The sequence below is a fragment of the Sapajus apella genome, unplaced genomic scaffold (genome assembly GCF_009761245.1).
Source record: "Sapajus apella isolate SASKATOON/1434 unplaced genomic scaffold, GSC_monkey_1.0 scaffold15, whole genome shotgun sequence".
Lineage (NCBI taxonomy): Eukaryota > Metazoa > Chordata > Mammalia > Primates > Cebidae > Sapajus > Sapajus apella.
Window position 1 is genome coordinate 15,649,925 of NW_022436955.1, and position 26,323 is coordinate 15,676,247.

At 38.9% G+C, this 26,323-nt stretch overlaps 1 pseudogene across 1 annotated transcript; it reads right to left on the reverse strand.

Annotated features, from left to right (window-relative positions):
• Positions 1-3,408: 3,408 nt before the first annotated feature.
• LOC116555838 lies at positions 3,409-20,688 on the reverse strand (annotated as a pseudogene). Its single transcript, XR_004270696.1, has 3 exons — positions 20,605-20,688; positions 14,416-14,522; positions 3,409-4,918 (listed from the first exon to the last, which is right to left on the reverse strand). The product of XR_004270696.1 is annotated as a c-Myc-binding protein pseudogene (transcript).
• Positions 20,689-26,323: the final 5,635 nt, after the last annotated feature.

A 26,323-nucleotide genomic window follows, 5' to 3' on the forward strand; every position in this document is an offset into this window, starting at 1 on the left:
TGTGCGTTACTGGGTATGTGTGCAATGTACAGACTGTGGTGGAGAATCCACTGGGTTTTGCTTCGCCTGATTTTAAAATGTTTAGTCATTCTGATCCATACATGTGAGTTAATAAATATATGTCTGTGTATCTTGATGTAAGCGTCTGTACTCGGGAATCAACGAACACAAGCAGTTTAGAATAGTGTTCCACATTTCTCTGCCATTTGCATTAACCATGTCTTTCCCAAATGCATATTAAGCTTCACTTTTTTTTTAATTCAGAGGTGGTAGTTTCAATCTCAAATCTAGCTCATTTGTCTCTTTTAGAGGATTAGGGACTATTCTAATGGGTAGTCAAGGATCAGTATTTTGAACTTCATTTGGCTTCGATAATTTCTATAGAATAAAAGCCTAACAAGTATAATCACAATAGCCCTGGCTTAAAAGATTTTCCAAGCATACTTAAAGTTGAAAAATACTTCAAACTAAAAATGGAAGAATGTTCTGGTTAGTAACTTGTATGCTTCTGTAATAATGGAGAGAATTGGATTGCAGTTCTCTTTGTTTGATTTATATGATGATACCAAGAATGTGAAAGGTGTATTTTATTGTAGAAATAAACTTTCAACATTGACCTAGAGGATGGAAGACTCAGGTTGGCATTTAAATCCTGCTCTGCTAGCTTATAATGAAAAGCATCTTACTAAGAATATATATATATATGTGTGTATATATATATATGTGTGTGTGTATATATATATATATATGTGTGTGTGTATATATATATATGTATATATATGGAAGAAAAATCCTAAGATCCATGCTTTTCACCCATTGTTTGCAATATTTGCCAACATTTGCTTGCATGGTTTCTGTGAAGAACAAGCTTATTTTGAGAAAGTGATCTAAATTTTGGAATTGAATGTACTCCACTAATTAAATGTGTATGTCCTTGTGATCTTAGTGCCGCTAATTCTAAATACCACATACATAAATTCATTGCTGTCTTATGCTGCAGGTCATATTTGAAAGCTTGTTGCCAGCCATAAGAAAATGATTTTATTATGGAATTATCTAATGACTTAAGATAACACATTTCATTGTCTACAGTCTTGTAAGAATTTAACTCTTATGCTATATTTGTATTTTATATTTTATATATATACAGATTTTCAAAATTCTAGCTGTCTAAAAGGTTTCCTCTTCAATATACTTTATAATGCAAGGATAGAAAATTTCACTTTATCCCTATATTCAAAACATAAAATGTTATAATGTTGATATTTCACTTGTATTTCCATATAAATAATATCTGTATTATGTTTCAAACCTTTGTAAGCATCTTGACGTACTCATTTGATCTTTAGAGAAAATTTACAAGATAAGTTACAGCAGGAGTCATTATCTTCATTTTACCAGTAATAAAACATGCACAAGGCAACACAGATATTAGTGTCAGACTTGAAGCTGTGGCCTGCAGCTATCGACTCCTGGTCAAGTGCTCTTTCCACAGCTACTGCTGCTTCTGTTAATGTTTGATAACTTTTTAGCATACTCTATATTTCCAGTACCTATTATAACCATTACAATGCATGTAAAGCAAATGTTAGTTGCTCTTAGATGATCCTTAGCATTCTAACCACACAAGAAAAGGTAGCAAATAAGTATTTCAGGTATCTTTCTTGGGCTTTTATCACAGCACAACCTGCTGCATGCACAGTCTGATGTTATGACAGACCTTTACTGTCAGCTTCAGAAATTCTGGCTGAGCTATGAATATGCTTAATGAGTTTGCTCCCCAGAAACATGTTCCTATGAAAACATGGTGAGTATGTATTACTCACTATGTTTCACAAAACAGTTATATTATGTATGTATTTTGTCTTCATACCTACCAACATTTGCCTTAAAGAAACATTATGTATAATTTGAAACATCCAGATGAAGCTTTTCCTCTTCCTGGAATAACTAGAACTCCTTCTCCAACCTCCTCCCCATTCAGGGGTTCTTGGCTTTTACTGTGCCATGGACCCCACTGCCAATCTGCTACAGACCTAAAGACTATGGACCTTTCTTAGTAGAATGCTTTTAAATATATAAAGTAAAGAATAAAGCATATAGAATTACAAAGAAAATCAATTTATATTGAAATTCAACTATCAAAATATTAAAACCAATTAAATATTAAAACCAATATTTGGTATGATGATATGTATAGTTTCTATTAATATATTAATAAAGCCCAGTCGTGGATCTACTACTGTAATTTTAAGGCAGCGATGAGCATAAGGGATATTTTGAAATAGCTACCATATCTGTTATGGATGTGATATGAAAATAGCAATGATTTCTATTGGTGACATTGTTACCAGTATGTTAATATTACTGTGGTTTGTTTTCTACATATTTTTTTTGCTTTTACATCCATTATATTTGATTTGATCTTACAACAACCTTGTGAGGTAGGCAAGATGTGAAGTCGATATTTTATACACAAAGCAGCTGAAGCATAGCAGGAGTTTAACTGATGGGATCCATTTTCTCTTCCTTCAAGCATTTTTGTGTATACGGTCTTCGTCCAAATCCTTGACAGAAATGTTGAAGAGGACCTCTAGAGACTAGGCAGATCCTGAATTCTTAAATAGCATTGACTGTTACAGCAGTTTAAGCAAGTCAGTTGCACCTAAAAGTGTGATTATCCAACCCACATGTTGCCATTCTGTTCAAAAAGGATGGTACAAAAGACAGTCACAATTACCTGGCTTACTGATGTAAATATTAATACTAATCTGATGAGTTAAAAGCACATGAGAGTTGGCTGCCACAAAAAAAAAGTTTGACCTGTGTCTACCAAGAAACTGTCATACCAACTAAAGAAGCCAAGTCTCTCTCTCTCTTCCAAAACCCTCATGGGGCCATGTTTTATTATAATGGTTTGTCACAGGTCCTAACCCCCACTGTATTTGATTATATACATGTCTCATAATTAAGTCATTCCCCTTTATCACACCCAGCACTTAGTCCACTGCTGCCCATGTAGGAGGCACTCAAATTGGTAAAAGAGAAATCTATTCAAGCGAATGTTCTTCCTATAGTATCTGGCCCCATTCTGAAAACAAACTTGTGACTAGAAGAGGCACTGGCCATTGCCACATTCCTACTAACACAACTGATTTAAATGCTCTTATAATTGACTTGGTCATAGTTTCCAACAGGCGCCAAGGCTTTTGCTAGTTAAACCAGTTTTCATTGGATCATTTTGTTTTCTATGGGCATTTTGACCAAACATAGGTTCTCTAACAACAGGAAGAGAATACATGAAATTTGAATACATCTATACAAAGATGGTCTATCAGTAAGGAAAATAAGTGATCAACAAAACAAAACATGAAGACTGTAGGTATGCCCAAAGAAAGGAAAAAGGACTAACAAACAAGAATGTAGTGCTTTACCATGTACAAATCTTTCACATACATTCTCATTTGACCCTCATAACAACCCTGTGAGGCAGCCATCATGGATATTCTTCTCATGAAACAGATGAAGACAGTAAATCTCAGAGCAGCTCACTGATATGCCCAAGGTTCTCCAATTAGTGAGTAATTTGTATTAACATCAATCTTTGACCTAAAAATACAGCACCCAACTTCCCCTCATACTTGCCCCACCTACTTCACAGGGATAATGAAGATAAAATGAATTCAAGGCTAGAAAAATACTTTGATGGAAAAAAGAACTATATAATTATACCTACAAACTATAATTTTCCACAATATATGGCTCATTCCTCTTCGCATCCCAGCTTGTGTGTGAACCCAGAATGGTATATTGCCTCTGTTCTGTGCTCAATAGGCAAATAAGGCAGGCAGGGGGTACAGTGTGATCCTGTTTAAAGTTTAAAAAAATTACAATCAGGGTAACTGCTATTATCAGGCAAATTGAAAAACAGCACAGAAAGGCCAATGTGCAACTAGGACCCACTAAAGCTCAGAGCAAAGCAATGCAAGATTATCAGACAAGGCATGATTGCATAGAAGGAAAATATGGTATCAGAGTTCAAACTGGCACACACAGAGTTATCTAAGGCAAAATGGTGGCAAAGAGGAGTTATTTGTTTCATGTTACACAAACAGGAGCAGAAGATTCATGGGAATCCGTACAAAAGCATCTTCTGTCACACAGATCTCTCCATCTGCCTATAGGAAATATACACAACAGTGTCACCTTCAAAGAATGACTGTACCTGTGTTCATATCCTGAACTACACCAAGGACTAGCTCCATGCTAAACTGCCTCGGTTAAAATACAACCAGTGCCATCATTCCTGATCAGACTAATAAACAGAATGTCTTTTAAGGTAATGAGTTAGATAGCTGTGCTTAGGATTGTTTCAGGATTTACTTTGGATTCCCCTGTTTTAAGACCCAAAGAAAGTTATATTGAGTTTTTATTGATGATTCTATACGTTTATAATAGAATGTGATAGGTGAATTAAACATATTAAAAGAGTTCTATAGCATCTGTTCAGGAAAGATTATATACTATACAAAGTATTCAAGTCATACAAAACCATTTTTTTGGTCTTTTCAACTGAGAAGAATCCTATTCAGCATGCTTCTCCTCCTGAGGTGGTTCATACTGAGAAAGCTTTGCTTTCAGTTTTTTATTTTCTTCTGCAATAGCTTCATATTTCTGTTTCATTTTGAGTGGTTCTAGGCGAAGCAGCTCTATTTCTGGATTTTCTGGGGTAGCAGCCCCTAAGTGATGCTTTAAAAAATCCAAAGCACTGTTCGGTTTCTTTGGTTCTTCATATAAGGCTATCAACACCTTGGTCAGCGTGTCTAGCACCCCTGACTTCTCCGAGTACCTCCAGAACTGCTCATGTTTTGAGTTAGCGGCTTTGTAATCGGCCTCAGTGACAGCGGCGACAGCGTAGCTGAAAAAAGAATCCACCTTTAGTTTCATTAATATTGAACTACAGTTTAGCATTTACAGTTTAGCATTTCCTTCTATTATAAATGCTAAACTGTAGTTCATAATTACATACACAATGTGTATGTTCTCCCTAGAACTCAATGTATTTGAAAATGATTGTTAATATTACCTTAAAAAATAGAACACTAGCAATAAAAACCTCCTAAGTTCTCAGCACAGATGCTTTATGTAGAATAAGCATTGATGCTTATATGCAGCAAGGTATATTTTCAAATATAACTCAACTTCTTCATATTATTGTCACATGAACATGGGGACTTATTCATGCAAATTCACTTAATTTTGTATGCATCTTTCATTCCCAGTAATAAATACTTGCCATTCCTACCCAAATGAATGGACATTCACATATCAATGTGAGGCTGAATATTTATTGGGTACAAGTTGATTTTTGATCTACAGTGAACTTGTTTATTACAGAAGAAAGAAGGTAGAGATCCAAATGGAGATAAAATTGGAAAAAATGTATAGCCATTTTTATTGTCAAATAGCTGTCTTCTATTCAATGCTCTAATGTATGAGCACAGGTTGAACTAAGTCTTTGATTAGCATTTCAATGGCATTCAATAAACCCCTACAGACTATCCTCTTGAAATATACTAGTCACCCTCAGAAATTCAAGTTACTAAATTGAATCTGATTTAATATGTGAAGTTCTAAGATCTTGACTTGAACAAAGTTTATTTCACCCCATCATTTAATAAGGCATTGACCCATTCTCACTGCATGTATTCTGTAAGTGATATCTTATCAGGGTCCTTGGCAAGTATCCAGGGAGCAAATGCTAAAATATCCTTCTGGGCCTTGGTTCAGCACTTACCACCCTTTACCTACTGGGCAGCAAGTTGAAAAACAGTATTCTGAGTCCTCCTTCCTACTAACTTTCCTAAATGGAGTGTTGGTGGAACACAGAAGAAAAGCTGGACAATGATTACAATGACAGATGAGGAGAGGTCACCTTGCATTGGAACTGTGAGTCAAGGAATTAGTCTATATTTGAGCCTCTACATCTTTTGAAAGAAAGCCCCACAGCACCTTAAGTGATATTCCTGTAGTTAGGTTTCTAAAGATCCACAATTTATTGCATGCTCTGTTACCTCTTACATACCTGCATCTCTGATTTTATCATTCTTCTCCTATGTTATATTATTCCTTTCATTCCTGCTCTCCCTCCTCTTTTGAAAGCATCTTATATTTTGAATTAGCTATTACCCTAAATTTACTGATTTGGTATATAACATTTGAGCTCTTCAGAAAAAGAATCTACCCAAAACTAAAAGTATTTAGAAATGTGCTTAGAGGGCAGGCCAATTCATCTAATACATATAGAGAAATATCTGCTAAGGATTTTTTGCAAATAAATAGTCATTCATAGTGGATTTGATGTTAATATTATAGCAACAATTTCATACTTATTATCACCCTTAATTTACATAATATACTACACATCTTTTCCAGGCAGAAGGGGAAATAAGGCTCTGGAAAAACAGTTCAAACAAACAGAACAGGAAAGATAGCTTAAATACTATATCATAGTTCACAACAAAACTTATTTTAAAAGAAAATAATGCCTGGGAAAATGTTTTCAGAATCATTGCTTGAAGTAAAGAGATTGTATTAAAGCAATTTGCTTGAAAATTTAACAGTCAGTAGACATTTTCAATAACCCACATTTTAAAGATTACTTGAAAACCTTGAATATTTTCTAAACAGAAAGAAAGGTGTTACCAGTAATTATCATCTATTAAAATATAACCCCTGTGTCTAATAGTATAATGAATCAGATGTAAAGAGGGAAAAACTGAAAGAATGGAGAGGATAATGGAGCCAAGAGCAGGAGGCAGCTTTGCGGATGGATAAAGGACAAATCATTCCAGACAAATGTGATCACTCTTTTAAATCGCATTACGAGATTAATGGATGAAGGGAATGCACTAGAGGTAATATATATGGATTTTACTAAAGCATTTGATACACTACTCCATGAATTTCCACTTGCAAAATTAATTCAAATTGGGTAGAATATGTGCATGGTCACATAGATTGAAAATTGGCTGAAGGACCATAAACAAAGAGCAGTGACAAATGTCGGTCCCTCACATTTAGATAAGAGACAGTGTCCACTGCATTCATAAGGACTCGTGCCCACTTTGGCTTCACATAACCACTTCACTAATGATCTGGGGGAAGGAAAATGAAAGTACAGAATTCACAAATCTTGACATGGGAAGTGTCACAAACCAAGGCACAGTTAGAGCACAAAAAAAACCCAACGCACGGTTAGAGCACAAAATAACCAAGGCACACTTAGAGCACAAAAAAGTTAATAAAAGTAGAGAATAAAATTAAATATAAGCAATACTTCACCTCTTTAGATGACTAAAAGAAGAACAAATAATTACTAGAAAAAGAGTTATATACAATTTTCATTTTAATAATTAAAACACTGATTGGGGAAAGTGCTCTTAAAATCATGCTGTCAGCTAGGCACAGTGGCTCATGCCTGTAATCCCAGCACTTTGGAAGTCCAAGGTGGGAGGATCACTTGAGCCCAGGAGTTCAAGACCAGCCTGGGCAATATGGCAAATCTCTGTCTCTACAAAAATACAGAAATTAGATGGGAGTGCTGATGTGCACCTATCGCCTAGCCACTTGGGGAGGCTGAGGCAGGAGTATGGCTTGAGCCTAGGAGGCAGAAGTTGCAGCAATCCAAGATCATAACATTGCACTCCAGCTTGGGTGACAGAGTGAGACTCTGTCTCAAAACAACAACAACTACTACTCATGCTGTCATTAAATAGGTTTGTTCTTCATTTAGTTAGAATCTGAGGCCAGACACAGCAGCTCATGCCTGTAATCCCAGCACTTTGGGAAGCCAAGGTGAGAGGATTGCTTTAACCCAGGAGTATGAGACCAGCCTGGGCAACATAGGAAGACCCCTCATCTCTACAAAAAAAAAATTTAATTAAAAAAAAGAAGCCTGGCATGGTGGCTCACACCTGTAATCCCAGCATTTTGGGAGGCCAAGGCAGGTGGATCACCTGAGGTCAGGAGTTCGAAGCCAGCCTGACCAACATGGTGAAACCCTGTCTCTACTAGAAATACAGAAATAAGCTAGATATGGTGGTGGGTGCCTGTAATCCCAGCTGCTTGGGAGGCTGTGCTCCTGTGTTGCTCCAAAATTTTAATCCATCCAAAGAAACTCATAGAAATGCTGAAGGAGCAAAGATAATTGATTTATAAAGAAAGAATTTAATGTCTACTTACGTGAGTAACTATTGGAGTATTAGTAATTCCCCTAAATATGTGATGAAGGCAGGGCAAATAATCATCTTAAGTGAATCTTGGCTTATTATAGGAATCTTTCTGATACAATGTCTCCAAATACCATTTTGATAACTGCCAGGTCAACCTTAATATTGTTTCTGATTTTTTTGTTAGAATTATTGAAATCATGAAAAATTTAATTGTTTAGAAGCAATATGAACCCTTAAAAAGTGTATGGGTAAAATATGCTTTTCCTTTTACAAAGAGCAGGATCTTATTTATAATCAAAGCCATTTCACATTCACCATCTCATCCATTCCTCATGGCCACCTTGTGAGGGAGATATCATCATCCCTGAATTATGGATGTGGAAACTGAGGCTCAGACGGGACAAATACTTACCCAAGACTATACCTTTAGTAATTTCAGAGTTGTTACTAAGCTCAGATTTTATGGACACCTAGTGTTGGAGTCTTTCCACTAAGCAACACTATTTCTTATGTGTATGCCATGAAAGAGGCTGTCTCAGAAGCCATGTACCAGGGTCTGGCCTTGACTTTAACTGTTCATTTTGTGCTGAATTAGATAATGTAATGGAAAAGACCTAGCATAGAATCTGGGACAGAGAAGGCACTTAATAATGTTTAGTTCTTTTACTTTTACCCTATTTACAATTTCTTCATTCAACAGTTATTAAGCACCTAAGAGGTGCTGGACACTGCCCAGCAAGTAGATTATCTTAGCTTTAGCTTTTTTTTTTTTTTTTTTTTTTTTTTTAGACATAGTCTTGCTCTGTCACCAGGCTGGAGTGCAGTGGCATGATCTCAGCTCGCTGCAATCTCCATCTGCTGGTTCAAGTGATTCCCCTACCTCAGCCTCCTAAGTTGCTGGGACTACAGGCAGCACCACCATGCCCAGCTAATTTTTTGTAATTTGGTACAGACAGGGTTTCACCATGGCCAGGATGGTCTCGATCTCCTGACCATGTGATCCACCCGCCTTGGCCTCCCAAGGTTCTGGGATTACAGGTGTGAGCCACCACGCCCAGCCCATCTTAGCTCTTTTTAAGCTCAGGTCTCCCAAGTGAGACCTGAGGCTCCATGAGAGAAGATCTCTGTGTCTGCCTGTTCACAGCAGTCTCCTCGACACCTAGCACATACTCAATGGAGACTTCCTGAGTTACAGAGAAAGCATCTCACCTCATCCCTCCAAAGTTCTAGTGAGCTTTGGCCAGGCTAAAGCCTCATGTGCTCACTTCACATGTCATCAGATAAATGACCAGCGCAACTCCCTGCACCCACTAAAAAATGAAAGAAAGTCCTGGATGGGGTCATTAGGAAGTTAGATGGCTTCACTTGTCAAGATTTTTGTTTGTTTTGTTTTGTTTTTACTTCTCTTTTACCAAAGCATCCCTGGGGCCTGATAACAAGTTAAGCACCATGCTAAAGCATTTGACTGCTTTGCTTAAGGTAGACGACAGATCTTCTGCTTCCCCTATGCCTATTCCCAAATCTCTCCACAGAGAATTCCGTAGAGGAGCAGTGAGCGCATGACTGCAGCTTTTGAACAGACTTGCGTGAAAATTTGGAAGGAGACTAGAGTAGGGAAGGCCCAGATTATGGAAAAGCTTGGAGCTTCTTTAGTGACTAGGCCAAGTCAAAAGACAGGTCATGGGGCATGTAGCTCAGGTAGTGATGTGCAGCATAGAGATCCCCCATTGCCAGAGAAAAGACCTGCCCGTAACACAAAAACAAATGTGTGTATTCTGCTGGGAATATTTTACACAATAGATATTTCCACCCACAATTGAATTAGTTGTGTTATTTTCAAAAAATATTTTTGTCATTTCCAACCCTCTTCTTCTGCATTAGTCTTATTGCAGTTGGGTGAGTGCACCTGAAGCCTTCAGTGAAGTGTCAGGTATAATTTAGCACTGGGAGATGAATTATGGGATTGCCCTTTAGGAAAAGGCTGGGAGCTCAGCCCTGCCTGTCAAATAGGTCCCTGCCTTATAGCGAACTCTGCAGGTGAATGAATCAGTATTTGGCATATCAGCATTTCATTGAGCCTCCATGCTAATGTCTTTTTGAAATGAAACCGAGAAAGCTGTTAACCTCAGTTAGCCGGGTGTCCCTTCTGTGACCGGGATAAATCATCAATGTAGAGGCTGAGAACTCTGTTCTTACTGCTTTGGGGAATGAGAGCTGGGGCTGTGGGGAAGCTGATGGAAAGGGCCTCCAACTCTCAGAAAACTAAATCAGGATTTTTATCTCCCTTAAAAGGAGAAATAAACATTACTTCTTGCCTCCTAATTTGCAGGTGGGCTTTACTAAGATCAAGGGTTGACAAACTCTGGCACATGGACCAACTGCCTTTCTTTGTACATAAAGTTTTCCTGGAACTCAGCCACATCCACCATTTATATATTGTCTGGGGCTGCTTCCACACTACAATAGCAGAGTTGAGTGACTGTAACAGAGATTGGCCCGTGAAATCTAAAATATTAACTATCTGACCCCGTAGAGAAAAAATCTGCTCACCTCTATTAAGATTATCAACCTGAAGCAAAGATAAGAGATGAGAAATCCATATAAAAGCATAGACCACAATCAAGAGTTTATTATAAACTACATCTAGAGCCAGCAATTATAATATAATGTGACACATTTGTAATAAGTGTAAATTTGTCTTTTCAACCAGTTAGGATTCCATTCAGCTGCAAGGAATAGAAACAATACCAGGCTATCGCTGGTTGGGGGGATGGTGTGTACCTTAGTCCTATCTACTCAGGAGGCTGAGGCAGGAGGATCACTAGAAAGTCAAATGCTAATGGGCTGAATCAATGATTTAGTGCCTCTATCTTTCTACCTAGAAATCAGTACTTGACCGCCTAGTGATCTTCCCTCCTCATCCTCCCAAGTAGCTAGGACTCCAGGTACACACCACCACACCCAGCTATAGCCTAGCAAGGTAGGAGGATCACTAGGAAGTCAAGGTTATGATGAGCTATGATTGTGCCAGTCCACTCCAGCCGGGGTGACAGAGTGAGACCCAGTCTCTCAAAGAGAAAAAAAAAGTAAGCTAAACAAATAGGCTTTATTTCCCTCAAACAGGTCTAGATGGCATTGTTTCCATACTCAAAAATGTCATCAAAGAACCAGTTCTTTACTATCTATGATGTCAGAGCCAAAGATGCCGAGATTCTTGACTTTTTCTTCATATTACAAGATGAGTGCTATGGCATCAGCCATGATGTGTGTGCCCAAAGAAAGAAAAAAGGTGAAAAAGGTAGAAAAATCATGCCCTCTGTGCCTGTATCTTTCTACGTGGAAATGAGCAGCTTCCCCAGAAGTCCCATCCCACCCCTCCAGCAGACATCTGCTCATATCTCACAGCCAGATGAATCCCAAAGCCACCCTCATGTCCCATGCAGCTGGGAAGGCAAGTATTTACCACTCCAGCCTCTATGTGGGAAAGCTACAAAAGTCAAGGGGTTAGGAATGGCTTTGGGGTAACCAATCAGTAGTGTCTTCCAGAGATAGTTTTTCTCATTTTAGGTATGTAGGCACAGAGGGCAAAATCAATGAATATTTATAAAGTGGCCAAATGTACAGGTGGTTTAGTTGATTATTTATTTTATTCCATATCAAAGAAGTTATGTCCAGACAGGAACTGCAAAGCCTTATCTAAAAATACTTCCAAAGATCTTTCAAGAGAATGCAGTTGAAAAGAGTTGGGCCAGGGCAGGTGGATGCTCTAGGTGTATGGCACAGCTAGGATGCCCTCAAACACAGAAGATGCCTATCCTGTGTGTTCACCAGATGGTTCTTACTGGGTTGGCATATGATGGATTTATGGCTTATTTTAGGGACAGCCTTTATCTTGGAATTTAGATTGAGGCTAAAAGTGTTCGCACCATTTCCTTTAGTAATGTGAACCTACCCACTTGATGTTAACTATTAAACTAGTCCCTTTAAATAAACCAATAAAATAATAAGATAAGTTCATAATCTGTAGGTTGACTTAGTCTCATCTACCTATGAAATTATAAAATAATTTCTCCTTTTTCTGTTTTTTTAGTCTTACTACTTACAAAGCTATTGTATTTGTATTATTCAATTCATCTTTATACTGGAGAACTTCAAGAGTTGAAGATTTGTGAGTTTGAAACTTGCTACGTCAGTACTCTTAGAGGGTTAATGCCATTGCGATAGCCATGTCACTTCATCTCTTTATCTGTAAACTTTCTGCATGTGGCTGGATCTCATCTCCTAGTCAGACAGCCAGAGGACAGAAAGCAATCATAGCTTGACAGGGATTTTGTTTTAGCAGAAGTTAGTCTATAATTCTCTTGGGATAATAATTATTATTATTAATAATAAAAGGTTGCTTGTTCTTTTAGGTTTTCACAAAATTACAACAGAGGGAATTTAATGCAGGAAATTATAGGGAGAAGCTGAGAAGCCAATGGGAGTGGTGAGGTTAACAATAGCAGGAAGCCACTACCCTCCCTAGGCTGCAGAGACAAAGCAAGGAAGTGGCAGAGCCCAGAGGCGAGGGTCATCTCATAGAAACTGGAATCATGGAAGAAGGCCAGTGTGAGAGAGCTGGAGCTACAGAGGAGACACAGCTGGGGCTGGGGTCCTATCCCAAAACAGAGTGAGAGGCAGAGATGTACCTAGTTTCTCCCTCCCACACTCCATTCTCCCTTCAGCTCCTTCCATTGCCTGAACCTATCTGGAAGCCAATTGACTCGTGAGCCTAGAAATGCAGCCTTCAGAGGATCAGATCCCAGACACACAGAGCAGAACAAGGGAAAGTGGGGAATAGATTTGAATGCAAGCTGGCTTAGAAACAATACAGAAGCTCTATTCCTCTCCTTACCCCACTGTAGGTGAAAACATACACTTTGGCCTCTAGTAATTATTAAGTCGTGTCTCTCAGCCACATGTGGGTTTCTTTCTAGTGTTGGTTAGGATGGTTATATCAGCACATTAACAATCTTTATTGCATATCCAATGAATGATAAATATTACTAGACTCTTGTAGGACATAGAAAGAAATAGAAGACAACATCACTGACGATATGTCATTTACCCTTACACTTATAGTTAGTTAGAGGTTTTCTAAAACAGATAAATCCTGAAAGAAGAGGTAAGAAGTTTCCCATAAAGTAGATAGGAAGAGCGTTTTAGGTACAGGAAGTACCCTAAGAAAGTGAAACACTAAGTGAAACACATTTTGCATGGCACACAAATATCCTTAACAGGAATACCCAGTCTAGATGGGCTTGGGTGACAGAGAAGTCAGTGGAAAACTTTGGAGGTCCAACAGAGGACTTTAAATGTGATCAATAGGGAGGAAAGCAAATCTTCCATGCGAAAAATGGTATTGAGCTCTGCTTGGTGCCAGACAGAGCACTAAGGAGTTATTGGGATAGTCTAGTCAGAAGGTACCGAGCAAGTGTCTGAATGTGAGGAGGCATCACAATGTGGTGCTCCAGAACACAGGTTGTGAAGCAAATCTGTCTGGGGTCAAATCTCAGTTATACCACTTACTAGATCCTTCTCTGGAGGACAAAGATGATAATAATAAGCGCCACTGCTTGTAGGGTTCCAAGCATTAACTCCATACCTGAGACGTGATAAATGTTAGCCATTATTGAAATCATATTAGAGGACGAGCTTACCAAGGAAGGAAGAGAGAAAGAGTAAAATGCCCTTCAGGCAGCTCAGATGTATATTTGGAACCATTTGTGATATAAATTATAGTTGAAATCACTATGAATGCATAAACTCACTGCAAGACTGAATTCAGAGGAAGGAAAAACAGAGGATCCAGGGCAGACAGAGGAGACGATAGAAAAGCAGTGAAGGAAATAATAAGAGAATTCTGTGGACCAGCATATTAAAACCTCAGAGAATAATAAAGCCACACAAAACAGAGGTCACTTGGCAGGATATTGAAAAACCAGGATGAATGTCTTCTGTTCGGTTTGCTGAGTTGGTTTTCTGCTTACTCTGGCCTAAGCATTACCATCATTTTTGCACGTTACAGCATTTAAAATAGTATTATTAGAGTAAGAGCCAAATCACAATGTTGTATAAGTGCCCATCATCAGTAAGCATTAGTGATACATTTTTAAAATCATCCACAGGGAGTTGAGTGTACATCTTTAAATCTTCCAAGGGGGCTAATTTGGCAACAAGAGCACAACTTTTCTGGTAGGGAACCAGAGCCACGTCGCTAGTACCAATTTCCCTGCCTCCCACTGGAGCCTAAAAACAATAAGGAGAAAGAGTTCAGGAAATGAAGACATTACCAACAGCCACAAAACAGCCAGAATTGCTGCAAACGGTCTGGTGTTAGCCCAATACCAGCTTTGGCGGAGGCTGTACATCTGTATGACATGAAGTTATTATGCCTGAGCTTTGGTGTGAATAGTGGAGTGCTGACCTGAGAGTAGAGATAAGGAAAGGAGATGAGGAAGAGAGAGATGGGTAGACAGATTTGCTGTAGGGTTTTGTGCATTCCATTTCCATCACTGCTTAAAGAATGGGTGTGCAGAACTCATTTGGTGGCAGCTTAGAGAATGTGCCTTTCTGTGTTTCTCCTTTCATTAAAACCAGTAGGATTGAAGTGCTTAATAGTATGTAGGTTGGGGAAGGGGCTGTGATCTTACCAAGGGGATCAAAGAAGCTGGCTCTTCTGGGTCTTGAGGCTGTATATCATAGAAAGGCCGGGCCATTTCATTTATTTTTCTTAAATGCGTTATAGTTCTTCGTCTCTATACATCACGTGAGCCAACAATGAAGAGTTTGAAGAAGAGCCCCATGGCTGATCAGTTTCTCTTATAACTAAAGTAGCTATATAATTTCTCCTACAAACTTTTTACTATAAGAGTATACAATGAATACTTTTACTGGGATGACAGGCATAAACTGGACCATCTTAGAATATGTAATCATCAGCTGGGCCCGGTGGCTCACACTGTAATCCCAGCACTTTGGGAGGCCAAGGAGGGTGGATTACCTGAGATCAAGAGCTCGAGACCAGCCTGGCCAACATGGCAAAATCCCTTCTCTATTAAAAATACAAAAAATTAGCCAGGTGTGGTGGTGCATGCCTGTAATCCTAGCTACTCAGGAGGCTGAGGCAGGAGAATCACTTGAACCTGGGAAGTGGAGGCTGCAGTGAGCCCAGATCATGCCATTGCACTCCAGCCCAGGCAACTGAGCAAGACTCCATCTCAAATATATATATATTATAATACATATAATATATATGTATATTATATATAATATATACATATATATATGTAATCATCCTACTTATAACCCATTTTATAACCTTTTCAGTTCATATAGTATAGTGATTAAGAGAACAGACTCTTGGCTGGGCATGGTGGCAGCACGTTGGAAGGCCAAGGCGGACAGATCACGAGGACAAGAGATTGAGACAATCCTGGCCAATATGGTGAAACCCCATCTCTACTAAAAATACAAAAATTAACCAGGCTTGGTGGAGCACGCCTGTAATCTCAGCTACTCAGGAGGCTTAAACAGGAGAATCACTTGAACCCAGGAGGTGGAGGCTGCAGTGAGCCAGGATCGTGCCACTGTACTCCAGTCTGGGTGATAGAGTGAGACTCTGTCTCAAAGAAAAAAAAAAAAAAATAAGAGAACAGACTCAAGAGCCAGACTTACTAAAACCCCAGCTATGTTGCCAATTACCTATGTGACCTTGACAAGTCACTTAACTTCCCCTGGAGTCAGTGTCGTCACTGGCAAAATAGAGCATAGTATTTTTCCTACTTTTGTAGGTTAATATTGCTAATATGTGGACAGGCACTTACCCAGCAGTTCCTGGTAGATAATGCAAGCTGAGTGTGTACTGTTCCTGTTATTTCATACACTGAAGGGTAAGCAGCCTAATCTTACAGACCTGATGCCCAGCCTTCCTTTCCCATGACATGGCATGGAAGGGCATTCAGCAAATTATTTGTATGCTGAATGAATAAATTAAAAGAAGGAAGAAAGGAACATGATTTTTATCCTTTACCTACACTTTTTTCTTTATTCTTTCACTACTTTTAGGTTACTTTGAAGGGCAAGGAACAGACCCAAAAAGACTTTCAAATGCCTGTTCTAACCTAGCCTTTACTATGCCCTGAGGTCCCTTGTATTTTGAGCTTCCTCTGGAAGGAAGAAAGATAGATTTGGATTAAAGAGAAAATTAGGCCTATAACCAGCAGTAGACTCTCATCATCATCTGCTTTTCTACCTGCATGCCTCTCCCAAGCTGGTAGACCTTGTTGTAGAAAGTTACGTCTTGTCAATTAAAATTAAGTTTATCCATTAGCACTATTGCTACCACCTCAAGTAGGCCTGTTAGCAATCCTTATATTTAGTCTCAGTCATATTCCCCAAAGATATCATCTTTCCCATCCCATACACATCTCTCCCAAGTTGACCTGCTTTCTGCTTTACTGAGATGAGACTTTCTAACATGAACTTCAACTTCCCCCTTCCACATCCAAGTGATTTACAACCCCTCCTATTATTTCCTTGACTGTGCCAGAAAGGAAACTGCCCCATTTGCTTTCCAAAGCTAATTTGCTCCTTAGTTGAAATCTATCTCTGTTCCTTCCAGAGCTCTGTTCCATCAGTTATCCCATTCTGTTTTGTTTTTTAGAAATCTCCCAAATTTCTGGTTTCTTCTCTTTTACATGTTAGTATACTTGCATATTTTTCTACCATAAAACAACATGAACAACAAAAAGCTCATCTTTCTCCTTCTTTTCATTACCAAACCTGCCAAAAGAATAATCCATGCATATTAGCCTCTCTTACTCTTAATCATTTCTAAACCCTTTTAAAGTGACCTCTCATACCACTAATTTGAAATTATCCTCTCATAAATTACTATTGACATTCTAATCCCTATATCTGATGACTTCTCCTGAGTCCTTGTCCTCCCCAATCTCTTTGCAGCATTTTATGTCATTGATCACCCTCTCCTTCATAAAACACATCCTTGGCTTCCTTGACTTGGATTGATCTTGGCTACCGTCTTGCATCTCTAATTTGTGTTTGCCTCGTCCTTCTGTCACCCCCTAAATAGAGGAGCTCCCCCAGTGTTCAACTCTTCCATTTATGATCACTCAACTCTTGTGGTGATTGCAACCATTTCCAGGCCCTTGACCATGTCCTGGCCTCCAGATCTATATTTCTAACCCAACAAATACTGTAGGTCCGCATTTCCAGCATTCTGCTGGACATAAACATTTACTAAAAACTAGACTTTTTTCCTCAACATATTCTCCCAAACCAATTCTACCCCCTGGGTTTCCTGTTTCTGATAATGGCATCTCTATCCTCCCATCCCATCCCCCAGACTCGAAAGTAAAAATTATATTTGTGCCTTCTTCACCTAACCAGTCTCCAGGTTCTATCAACCCTTATCTCCACCCCTGTCAAATCTATCACTTTCTTTCTTTCCATGAGCACTGCCACTGCCCAGCATGCCACCTCTTGTCTCAAATATCACAGCAACCTGCTACCTGCTCCTACTTCTTCCTGTCTATTCTTCCAGCAATGTCCTGAATCTTCCATTACTCTCTCTCCTAATATTGCTTTATATGCTGCAGATAAAAGCCCCAAATGCCACCACCTGGGCCCTTTTTTTCCCAGACATAATCTCTATAATTGGTGTTTACACATACTGCTCTCCAGCCAATCCAAATTTCACCTTTCAGAATAAGTCCCATACTTCCTACCTCTAAGCCTCATCTTTTTTCCCCTTGCATTAGTTTCCTAAGGCTGCTGTAACAAAATGCCACAAATTGGATGGTTTAAAGCAACAGAAATGTAGCCTTGCCCAGTTCTGGAGGCTTGAAGTCCAAAATCAAGGTGTCAGCAGGGCCATCTTCTCTTTGAAGGCCCTAGGGTAAGAACCCTTTCTTGCCTCTTCTAACTTCTGGCATTGCTGCAGACCTAGACGCTCCTTGGCTTGTGAATGCATCATTCCAGTCTCTGCCTCCATCTTGTAATGGCCTTCTCTCCTGGATATCTGTGTCTAAATTTCCCTTTTCTTTTAAGGAAACCAGCTCTAATCCAGTATGACTTCATCTTAACTAGGTTACATATGCAAACCCAATTCCCAAATGATGTCACACTCTGTATGCACTGAATGTTTGTGTCCCCATCAAAATTTTTATGTTAAAATTCTAACCCCCAATGTGATGGTATAAGGAAGTGGAGCTTTGGGGAGGTAATTAGATCATGAGAGTAGAGTCCTCATGATGGAATTGGTGTCCTCATCAAAGACACCCCAGAGAGCTCCTTGACCTCTTTCCACTTGTGAGGATACGCCAAGATGGTAGTCAGCAACTCAGAAGAAGGCCCTCACCAGAACTCGACCATGCTGGTATCCTGATCTTGGACTTCCAGCCTCTAGAATTGTAAAAATAAATTTCTAATTTTTATGAGCCACTCCAGCCATGGTATTGTCTTATAAGTGCACTTATAGAGTGTGACTAAGACACACGGATTCTGGTAGAACTTCAGCATATCTTTCTGGGGGACACAGTTCAACCCGTAACACTTCTCCCTCTACCTAGAGATGGACTTCGTCCTCCACCCTGTTCCATAGGTCAAAATCCTTCCACTGTTCCAGAGTTTGGTTGATTTTCACCTCTGCCAAGAAGTTGCGTGTAATCCCCTGGTAACACAGTATTTTGCCCCTTTTATAGCATAGCTATTTCTATTTATCTTCTTTCTGCTGCTAAATTCAAAACCCCTCCAGACATAGGACACGTATATCACTTATCTTTGTATTCCCTCCCCAACTCCATGCGTAGCAGAGTGCCTTTTACTTGTGAACTTACCTGGTTAAATCAAATTAAAATAAGTTTCCTTTTATGTATGAAATTTTGACCATTCCTATATTTTTGTCACTTAAAGTAATTTTTCACTTTCATCATTAAATCTAAATGTTCTGTTGGCCAGGCCCAAATAATTTCAATCTGGACTTACTTTTCATTGAAATGTTTCAACATTAATAACATATCTCTTTCACCTTTTTTTGAAACTCTATAAATTGGTTTGTATAGGTCATTTTTCTATGTATCGATTTCTTCCTTGGATTATTTTGAAGTTAATATTGCAGGTGCCCTGAATTCTGTTGGAATCTAATCATCTAGCATTCAGAAGATATATCAAAGAGTGGTCCAGGGAGCCTGGCTTGGACCTTCAACTTCAGCCTTACAGGTACTTTCCTGAGATTAAATCAGCATGTCAAACACAGTTTCCTTCAGGTCTATGTAAACTCTTTATTGTAGGGTCATCATAATTAATATGATATTCCCAATCCTATATTAATTTATTTTTTATTCCTGCAGGTTTCAAATTGAAAATAAGATAGAATAACCAAATGCTATGCTAGCTCACAATACTACTGCTCAAGAGTAGGTAGCTATCCTAGTTTTTCATCTAGAGTTGCTGCATATGTATATTCCTCTGTGTGTGTGTGTGTGTGTGTGTGTGTGTGTGTGTGTGTGTGTGTGTTCGTGGAATGGCTGGAATCTGTTTAATCTCCTAAATAGATTGAGCACATACACAGCAAGAGCATTCAGACTACAGGCTTTTAGTCAAGGACATGATTCTCTTTTTAATTCATATTTGGGACTGACAGCAGAATTACTGAGGATCAGCAGTCATGGGGAGAAAAGGAAAAACAAGTGAAATGGTAGACTGAAATGGTGTTTAAGGGCCAGTTTCTCTGCATGTGCTCGCTCTACAGAAAGGGTCCTAGGGGCTGTGGGGAAATAGGCGGCCTCCGGGCTGTGAGCTAATGCGGCACCGCTGCTGTTTGCATAGCTGCACAGCCCTAGGAGAGACCTGGGAAAGCTAGCTTGAATTCCAATGAATATTTACAATTACACTGCTCCGGAGCGGAATGCAATCACAGTGCTCCAGTCTACAGGTTTTATGCATCAAAAGAAAATGAGAGGAGAGCAGCAAAAATGGAGTTGCCTTTGGAGAGACTTACAAACACAGATCTCACTGCTTGTGGCAGAACTAAAATGCTTTATTTCTGATAGGAGCAATTTATTCTTCAGGCACCTTCCTTGATAGTAGAAAGCACCTGACTGGGTTTTGAAGTGAGAAAGTCTTCAGTAGATGGTTTTTAATTCTGAGCAAGAGAAAGGCATGGAAGGAATTGTATTGCATAATTTTGATTTTGTTTTCTAACAGCAGACCCTAGAGAGGGGTGGGAAAATCGCCAAGCCTGTTCACAAACTCCCTCTTCTTTCAGTTTGTGTTTTCATTCTGTTCCCACAGATTATAATTGCCTCACTGGGTAGCCCTGGGAAATGCTGCCACCATTTTGTATCTCCAGCTTAAAGCCTTTGGGTAATCGATTACCAGTAAGGCCTGCCATCCCCTCGCTCATTTTTTTCTCATGAGCTGTTGATCCACACCAAATATCTGAAGAGAGCTAGATGGGAAAAATTAGTCAGAGCCACTTGGACCCAGTGAGGCAATTCTTAACTTTTAGAGGTGCCAGAGTAGATAAAATGGAATGTTTTAAAAAGACTGCACCAGAACCTGGTTTTGGACTCAGTTGACTAATCTCTCTGACTATTAAGATTTATATTGGATTACTATTTGCTAGCAGCCTGGGTTGCTGCACTGAGCAAAAGCCCTGTCAGCTACCCATCCGTACTTTTACCCATCATCAGTCCATTTTCTCCCATCAAGATGTCTACCTGATGCCACTATCTCCCATCCACCTCCCTGCCTGTTCACCTCTCCCACCACTAATCCATGCATCTTTTCACATATCTATACATCAACTTGCTTGTATACATCCAAGCTTGAAGCAGAGGCAGGCAGGAGTCAAGAACCTGTATTTGTGTGACTGGCCATTGGCAGATCTGAGAATGCATTTTTCCTTCTCTGATTTTATCTTCTCAGATTCTCAGTGGGTTATAGATGCAGCAGAAGTGTCAAACCAGGGGCTGGGAAAATGGGAGGCTTTAGGTCCCCATGACTTCCATCAGCTTTCTGTTATTTTTTGTTGTATATGAATCATGTGTTCACAGTCATACATAAGTGCTGTGCAAACACAGCTTCAGGCCATTCCTCCTGCCAAGTAGATTGCTGCCTCTGTGTCCCTTCTTCAGGGAAATTCTGTATTCACTAAAGTTATTCAGTAAGTCTTACAGTATACAAAATACATATGGCCTCTAAGTTTGCAATACACGTGTAGATATTTGTTGCAAAAACCTGTAGATGGTATTACTTAGCACAGGACAAATAATCACTTTAAACAAATGTGATTGCTTGTTCTTTACTCTCATGGTCAAAGAAGTATCACACTTTAATACCTAGTGATACCAGGAGGCCAGGCATTTGTTCCAATATGGCTGCTACTGCTGAAAACATTTGACTCACCTCTTCTGAAAATGCCCATTAAAAATTTTAAAGTAGGCAAAGGACTTGAATAGACATTTTTTCCAAAAGCAATATATAAATGGGACCAGGCGCAGTGGCTCACATCTGTAATCCCAGCATTTCAGGAGGCCAAGATGGGTGGATTACTTGAGCCCAGGAGTTCAAGACCAGCCTGGCCAACATGGCAAAACCACATCTCAACTAAAATTTCATAAAATCTTTTAATAATAAAAAAAGATACACAAGTAGCCAACAAGCACCTGAAAACATGCTTAACATCATTAATCATTAGGGAAATGCAAGTCAAAAACCACAAAATAACCACTTCACACTCAGTAGGATGGCCATATTTTTTAATTTTTTTTGTGACAGAGTCTTACTCTGTTGCCCAGACTGATGTGCAGTGGCATGATCTTGGCTCACTGCAGCCTCCGCCTCCTGCATTAAAGCAATTCTCCTGCCTCAGCCTTCTGAGTAGCTAGGATTACAGGCATGCACCACCATGCCCAGCTAATTTTTGTATTTTTTGCAGAGACAAGGTTTCACCATGTTGGTCAGGCTGTTCTCGAACTCCTGACCTTGTGATCCGCCCACCTTGGCCTCTCAAAGTACTGGGATTACAGGTATGAGCCACCGTGCTTGGACAAGCCATATTTTTTTAAATGAAAAATAACAAGTGTTCGTAAAGATATGGAGAAATTAGAACTCTCATACATTGCTGGTGGAATATAAAATGGCATAGCTTCTGTGAAAAACAATTTGGTGGTTCTTTAAAAAGGTAAACATAGACTTAACCATATGCCCCAGCAATTTCACTCTTAGGCATATGCACAAAAGTATTGAGAACAGGTTCTCAAACAAAGGCTTGTAAATGAGTGTTCATATCAGAATTATTCACAATAACCAAAAGACATTTGACGCAACCATATGCCCTCCAACAGATGAATGGATAAACAAAATGTGGTACGTACATACAATGAAATGTTGATTTAAAAAGGATTGCTACATGCTACAAAATTAATGTTCCTTGAAACTATTCTGCTAAGAAGTCAGTCATAAAGTATCACATATTATATAGTTCTGTTTATATGAAATATCTAGAATAGGCAAATCTGTAAAAAGTAGATTAGTGACTGCTTAGGGCTGGGTGGGGGGAAGAAGGTGTAGTGAAAAGTAGGGACATAATGGCTAAAGGATGTAGGGTTTGTTTCTATGGTGAGGAAAATATTTTTAAATTGCCTGTAATAATGGTTGCATATATCTGTGCCTATACTAAAAATCATTGAATTTTACACTTTAAATGGGTGGATTATATGGTATATGAATTAATTTTCAATAAATCTCTTTTATTTTTAAAAAATAGTTGTAAACCATATTTATAAAAAGTATTAACTCATTACTTTATGGTCCTACCTAATATTTTTAAGTAACTTACTATCCAGCGTGTTAACTTACTTATTTTAGAAGTTTGGTCCCAAATGACATTTAGCTATTTTTAGAAATCTACTGTGAAGTGGTAAATATTTGCCAACAATGATAATATTCACAATACAGGTAAAAGGTGATGAGAGAACTGCTCAAAAAAGAGCTTCCAAAATTTTTATTTGTATCTGTGAAATAAATGGGTCATCTCCTCACATGACTTCAGAAGGGGAACTCTCATTGGGAGCTAAAAATTCTAGTGTGTTTTAAAAAATTAGTCACACTTTATCATATATCTATGTATACATTGGTATACACATATAATTGGTATATACATCTACATTTACACATATAATTTGGTGTATGTGTGTGTGTGTGTGGCCAATCTTTGATTTGTAGCAGGACAAGTAGAAAGAAATGGAAGTTTAGATTTTTTTTCTACTCTTTCAATGAATGTTTATTGGGCATTTAATAAAGGTTATCAAAATCACAAGACACATTTGTCAGGAAAACCCCTTATCCAATTAAACAGAGGTAGTGCAGATTTTTGGTAAACTCCAGACCAGAGTTAGAGGCCAAATAATTCATTTGTGCTTAAGAGTGGAGAAAACTTTGTAGGATAGTCGATAAAGGTGTTCCCCTAGAGAAATTCCCTGGCAAATATTTTTAAAGCTTCTAAATGGCATTTGACCAGCGGAATATCCAAAGTGTGGTATAACTAATTATCTTGGCAAGAACTTATATACAGTTGCTATTTATCTACAAAGAGGAACCCATCTTCAGTTCTTCCCATAGTTTCAAGCCCTCCAACAGTAAGTACCCAATAATTTTTATTAAGATGGTTCCTGTTAGCCCTATTGACTGATGACAACTGCATAACCATACAACAGGAGAGGGTGTTATAGGTATTGGTGGCTTCTTTGAAATACTGTCCACTGTACTAATGAGCTATGGGTAAAAAGAGGCACTCATATATTTGAATGGAATTGTTTTAGGTTTTTGTCATTTTTCCTTCTGCTAAAAATGTACTAAGTAAGTAAAGTCATAATAACTAGCTAACTAATTGCCTCCCCCACTGATGTCCAACTTCTATAGCAACTGGGTTTGAGTGGAAACTTATCCAGAAATGATTTTTGTGAACTTAAGTGAAACTCTAATGATACAACCACATAAGAGAAAAACTGCGGCCGTCATATAAAAAAAGTTAACGCAGAGCAGATTGATATCTAACAGAGGACTTTTCAACCCTGCAGGCAATGGTGTTTTCAAAAGTTTGCAGGCTGACCATTCTAGCTGGTATTGTTTGAACGTTCAGATGTGCCCCAGAATGATAGATAATATTTTTTTTCTAACCTTGAAATAGACACTCAATGGAAATGGGAAATAATGAGATTTGCCTGTACATTTCTACTAATATATCAGTTCTCACTAATGATTGATATATCCAAGATTTCATTTCTTAGTCAACCTGAATCCCTAATAATCCATCTTCCAAAACTATTAATTTTATTGGTGATAGTTCAGCATTTATTATTGTTTTGGAAAAAAATTGTTATTTATTTATAGAGTTAAAAACTACTTGGATTCCTAATTCTGGGTAGCTACTGGTCACTCACATTGCCTTTCTATGTTTATGTGTACATTTATAAAATAGGTATAAAATACACAAAACTATACCCAGAGGATTATGGGAACCAACATTTGTTGCAAACATATCACATGCCAGACATTGTACTTGGTATTTTACAGACATGATCCCATTTTAATCCTCAAAATAATTTTGCACAGTCAATAAAATTCCCATATTACAGACAAGAAAATAGGAATTCAGAGAGTCACTCGACCTGTGACCTTTGGCAAATGATAATACAAGGATTCAAACCTAAGTGGAAAGCTAAGCTCTGTATAATGTTTAAGGTCCTTATAATTTTTAAGGTCTTGCATGCACACCCCCTCCCTACACCTTACATCTCAGATCTCAGTTTCTATTATCTCCTCTCCTTCACTCTTCTCCAACCCTGCAAGCCTCCACTCACCTCAGGGCCTTTGCATTGGCTGTTCCTTCAGCCTGAAACCCTCTTCCCCCCACATCTAAATGGCTTATTTCCTCACTTTCTCAGGTCTTCGCTCCAATGTCACCTCCTTAGTAAGACTTCTGATCATCCTATTTAAAACCACAACCTACAACCCACTCCCACTCACAATCATTCTCACCCCAATTTGTTTTCTTTTCCTGTAAGCATTTATCGCCTTCTAATGCCATTTTTATTGTCTGCTACTCTCGCTAGAATGTTTGCCTCCCCCACTGATGTCCAACTTCTATAGCAACTGGGTTTGAGTGGAAACCCAGACATCAATTTTGTCTGTTTTGTTCTTGATGTTTCTTAGCTACTAGAACTGTGCCTAGCACATATTATGGGGCCATTAAGGGTTGACTGAATAAATGAATGACTCAATTGACTCCAAAGCTTGTGCTCTTTCCTCAATGGCCCCAGTAATGAGCTTCTAGAGATTTTCATTTTAAACATTATTAATCTGAATCTCTCCTGCTCTCTGACCTTCTCCTTTCACCAAATGGTGGGAAGAAACCCTCCCCTCAGCTACCTGGCTGGTGTTTATATGACTGAGTGTCATGGTTAAGGATCAGAATATGCAGGATATTATTTGTCCCATATCCGTGAGGGTCTAGGTTATGTGTGGGGCTGTGAGAAGATGGCCAGGGGTTCTGTGTGTAGAAGAGGCTAGATGTGACATGCTTCTAGTTACCTAGTGAGGGGTGACAGCTCTGTTAGCCAACCCTCAAGCAGAGGGAGTGAGCCCTGGTGCTAGCCAGCATGAACCCTAGAGCTGCAGGAGAACACAAGGAGCTCATTCCTTCCCTGTCTTCTTAAAGCCTAATAGGTCTGAAGACAAGGTCCATGCTGTACTTGGCATCTGCAGTTTTGGAGGATGCAAATTAACTCTGGACCTGGACTATATTTCTCGATGGTTACAATTCAGAATTTCTTAACAGTAATGAGGCTTACTGGATTTTGTGCTTTGCTTTCACTGTTGGATATTTGTTGAAATTCAGTGTGGAACTAATTCATCTTTGAAAGCCATCTTAAACTTTCTAATAACCCAACAAGCCTGTTGGAAGAAAGGCAATGATAGAAAAGAGGTTCTTGGCTGGGTGTTGTGGCTCACACCTGTAATCC